The following is a 5,000-nucleotide window of genomic DNA, read 5'->3' as shown; positions in this document are numbered from 1 at the left end:
TTTTGCACATGGCCAAGTTGGTCGGTGCACCGCGGCATAGCTAGATGGCTTGTGTGGAGTTTTGTGAAAAAATGAAATTCGTGGTTTTTGAGATGTGAGGGTTGGAATGGCCTCCAAATGTCCCCAAATGAATACCATGAAATTCTTGGTGCACGAAAGTTTTGAGTTCGGAGGGTTTTGCACATGGCCAAGTTGGTCGGTGCACCGCGGCATAGCTAGATGGCTTGTGTGGAGTTTTGTGAAAAAATGAAATTCGTGGTTTTTGAGATGTGAGGGTTGGAATGGCCTCCAAATGCCCCCAAATGAATATCATGAAATTCTTGGTGCACGAAAGTTTTGAGTTCGGAGGGTTTTGCACATGGCCAAGTTGGTCGGTGCACCGCGGCATAGCTAGATGGCTTGTGTGGAGTTTTGTGAAAAAATGAAATTCGTGGTTTTTGAGGTGTGAGGGTTGGAATGGCCTCCAAATGCCCCCAAATGAATACCATGAAATTCTTGGTGCACGAAAGTTTTGAGTTCGGAGGGTTTTGCACATGGCCAAGTTGGTCGGTGCACCGCGGCATAGCTAGAAGGCTTGGTGGGAGTTTTGTGAAAAAATGAAATTCGTGGTTTTTGAGGTGTGAGGGTTGGAATGGCCTCCAAATGTCCCCAAATGAATACCATGAAATTCTTGGTGCACGAAAGTTTTGAGTTCGGAGGGTTTTGCACATGGCCAAGTTGGTCGGTGCACCGCGGCATAGCTAGATGGCTTGTGTGGAGTTTTGTGAAAAAATGAAATTCGTGGTTTTTGAGGTGTGAGGGTTGGAATGGCCTCCAAATGTCCCCAAATGAATACCATGAAATTCTTGGTGCACGAAAGTTTTGAGTTCGGAGGGTTTTGCACATGGCCAAGTTGGTCGGTGCACCGCGGCATAGCTAGATGGCTTGTGTGGAGTTTTGTGAAAAAATGAAATTCGTGGTTTTTGAGATGTGAGGGTTGGAATGGCCTCCAAATGTCCCCAAATGAATACCATGAAATTCTTGGTGCACGAAAGTTTTGAGTTCGGAGGGTTTTGCACATGGCCAAGTTGGTCGGTGCACCGCGGCATAGCTAGATGGCTTGTGTGGAGTTTTGTGAAAAAATGAAATTCGTGGTTTTTGAGATGTGAGGGTTGGAATGGCCTCCAAATGTCCCCAAATGAATACCATGAAATTCTTGGTGCACGAAAGTTTTGAGTTCGGAGGGTTTTGCACATGGCCAAGTTGGTCGGTGCACCGCGGCATAGCTAGATGGCTTGTGTGGAGTTTTGTGAAAAAATGAAATTCGTGGTTTTTGAGATGTGAGGGTTGGAATGGCCTCCAAATGTCCCCAAATGAATACCATGAAATTCTTGGTGCACGAAAGTTTTGAGTTCGGAGGGTTTTGCACATGGCCAAGGTTGGCGGTGCACCGCGGCATAGCTAAATGGCTTGGTGGGGAGTTTTGTGAAAAAATGAAATTCGTGGTTTTTGAGATGTGAGGGTTGGAATGGCCTCCAAATGCCCCCAAATGAATACCATGAAATTCTTGGTGCACGAAAGTTTTGAGTTCGGAGGGTTTTGCACATGGCCAAGGTTGGCGGTGCACCACGGCATAGCTAGATGGCTTGGTGGGGAGATTTGTGAAAAAATGAAATTCGTGGTTTTTGAGATGTGAGGGTTGGAAAGGCCTCCAAATGCCCCCAAATGAGTACTGTAAAAGTGTTGGTGCACAAAAGTTTTGAATTGGATGCATTTTGCACTTGGCCAAGTTGGTCGGTGCACCGCGGCATAGCTAGATGGCTTGTGTGGAGTTTTGTGAAAAAATGAAATTCGTGGTTTTTGAGATGTGAGGGTTGGAATGGCCTCCAAATGTCCCCAAATGAATACCATGAAATTCTTGGTGCACGAAAGTTTTGAGTTCGGAGGGTTTTGCACATGGCCAAGTTGGTCGGTGCACCGCGGCATAGCTAGAAGGCTTGGTGGGAGTTTTGTGAAAAAATGAAATTCGTGGTTTTTGAGGTGTGAGGGTTGGAATGGCCTCCAAATGTCCCCAAATGAATACCATGAAATTCTTGGTGCACGAAAGTTTTGAGTTCGGAGGGTTTTGCACATGGCCAAGTTGGTCGGTGCACCGCGGCATAGCTAGATGGCTTGTGTGGAGTTTTGTGAAAAAATGAAATTCGTGGTTTTTGAGATGTGAGGGTTGGAATGGCCTCCAAATGCCCCCAAATGAATATCATGAAATTCTTGGTGCACGAAAGTTTTGAGTTCGGAGGGTTTTGCACATGGCCAAGTTGGTCGGTGCACCGCGGCATAGCTAGATGGCTTGTGTGGAGTTTTGTGAAAAAATGAAATTCGTGGTTTTTGAGGTGTGAGGGTTGGAATGGCCTCCAAATGCCCCCAAATGAATACCATGAAATTCTTGGTGCACGAAAGTTTTGAGTTCGGAGGGTTTTGCACATGGCCAAGTTGGTCGGTGCACCGCGGCATAGCTAGAAGGCTTGGTGGGAGTTTTGTGAAAAAATGAAATTCGTGGTTTTTGAGGTGTGAGGGTTGGAATGGCCTCCAAATGTCCCCAAATGAATACCATGAAATTCTTGGTGCACGAAAGTTTTGAGTTCGAAGGGTTTTGCACATGGCCAAGTTGGTCGGTGCACCGCGGCATAGCTAGATGGCTTGTGTGGAGTTTTGTGAAAAAATGAAATTCGTGGTTTTTGAGGTGTGAGGGTTGGAATGGCCTCCAAATGTCCCCAAATGAATACCATGAAATTCTTGGTGCACGAAAGTTTTGAGTTCGGAGGGTTTTGCACATGGCCAAGTTGGTCGGTGCACCGCGGCATAGCTAGATGGCTTGTGTGGAGTTTTGTGAAAAAATGAAATTCGTGGTTTTTGAGATGTGAGGGTTGGAATGGCCTCCAAATGTCCCCAAATGAATACCATGAAATTCTTGGTGCACGAAAGTTTTGAGTTCGGAGGGTTTTGCACATGGCCAAGTTGGTCGGTGCACCGCGGCATAGCTAGATGGCTTGTGTGGAGTTTTGTGAAAAAATGAAATTCGTGGTTTTTGAGATGTGAGGGTTGGAATGGCCTCCAAATGTCCCCAAATGAATACCATGAAATTCTTGGTGCACGAAAGTTTTGAGTTCGGAGGGTTTTGCACATGGCCAAGGTTGGCGGTGCACCGCGGCATAGCTAAATGGCTTGGTGGGGAGTTTTGTGAAAAAATGAAATTCGTGGTTTTTGAGATGTGAGGGTTGGAATGGCCTCCAAATGCCCCCAAATGAATACCATGAAATTCTTGGTGCACGAAAGTTTTGAGTTCGGAGGGTTTTGCACATGGCCAAGGTTGGCGGTGCACCGCGGCATAGCTAAATGGCTTGGTGGGGAGTTTTGTGAAAAAATGAAATTCGTGGTTTTTGAGATGTGAGGGTTGGAATGGCCTCCAAATGCCCCCAAATGAATACCATGAAATTCTTGGTGCACGAAAGTTTTGAGTTCGGAGGGTTTTGCACATGGCCAAGGTTGGCGGTGCACCACGGCATAGCTAGATGGCTTGGTGGGGAGATTTGTGAAAAAATGAAATTCGTGGTTTTTGAGATGTGAGGGTTGGAAAGGCCTCCAAATGCCCCCAAATGAGTACTGTAAAAGTGTTGGTGCACAAAAGTTTTGAATTGGATGCATTTTGCACTTGGCCAAGTTGGTCGGTGCACCGCGACTAGATAGGTTGGTGCCAAAATTTGTCAAATTTAAGACCTTGGCCAAACTGAATGAAATTTTGTGGGGAGGTTCCTGATATTGTTTAGTGGTGGACTGGAAAAAATGAGGTCGAAATTCGAAGTCTACATGTGCTTTTCTATTTTTCCCGATTTTACACATACCCGGTAAGTAAAAAAAATAAAAAAAATAGTTCCCCTTCGAGAAAAATTATGAAATTTGGTGAGCAAGGAGATACCATTATTCTACGAATTACTGCAAAAAATCGCATCAAAATTCGAAGTATAGCCCGAGATATGGACTTATGTCTGCTCAAAAAAAGTGTATCTACTTGTACAATTTTGCCTTTTGCATATTAACCTCTTATAGGGGGGGAGTGCTCCTTGAGCCGGCCAGCTCCACACTGGCAGGTTTTAAAGGGAGCTTGATGAGGCCTCCCCCCTCACGTGGTGCGTGCGTTAGCATGTTTATCATGGCACAACTAGCCTCTTCATAGTTGTTGAGCTTTATTAATACCAACACACGGTCGTCACTGATCGTTGGTTAGCTCGGCAGCTAGTCCCTCGGATATTGTGGAAAGTTATTTTCATGCCTAGCGATGCTTGACCCTGCGTCACTTGATGTTTCCATTTGCTTGCTTGCCCATGGTAGGTGGGGGGTGGACCGTCTTGTGGTGTGGTGTCTTGCGAACGTGAGGGTGTGTGAGTTGTAATCGAGATGCACTTGCTGGCTGGCTCCATGCCTTGCGTATCGAACGGTCAAGCATGCATCTCTTCCATTTTCACCCGTTGCCTTGGGTGATATTGGTTGATCAGTCCCTGTGTTGCCTACCCACTAGACGGTACTTCTGTGGTTGCTTCGAATTCTATCTTTCCATCACGAAGAGGTGTTGGAGGATCCTAATGTCACGCACGTGTTCCATCTAGTGAAACATCTCAGTGATGCACGTGTTGTGGCTAGTTCTTTTGGATGCGGTGCATTATATGAACTCGGGTTTACTTTAGCGACCCAGTCAACATAATTCGGTTGTGTCCCTTGATTGAGACGTTGTCCTTGAACTTGTTGTGAACAATATCGTTCTTCCACAACCCGTCGTCTTGAGTGCGATGGAAGGCAAATAAGATGTGCTTTGGCATGTCATGCACGTACTCGATTGCGGGAAGTGTGAGAAAGTGTTGTTGACAACCCGTGGGAAATGGAATGTGGCAAATCGTGATGAGCTCTTCGTGGATCTGCGAAGAAGACGACCTTTGGGCCTGTTGGAAACGAGGGAGGCGATGTTGAAC

This window comes from Vigna unguiculata, unplaced genomic scaffold, assembly GCF_037176805.1.
Source record: "Vigna unguiculata cultivar grain cowpea cultivar isolate G323 ecotype 2 unplaced genomic scaffold, ASM3717680v1 ptg000118l, whole genome shotgun sequence".
In the NCBI taxonomy this organism is placed as follows: domain Eukaryota; kingdom Viridiplantae; phylum Streptophyta; class Magnoliopsida; order Fabales; family Fabaceae; genus Vigna; species Vigna unguiculata.
The sequence above is the reverse complement of the archived record's forward strand: the minus strand, read 5'-3'. Positions refer to the sequence as shown.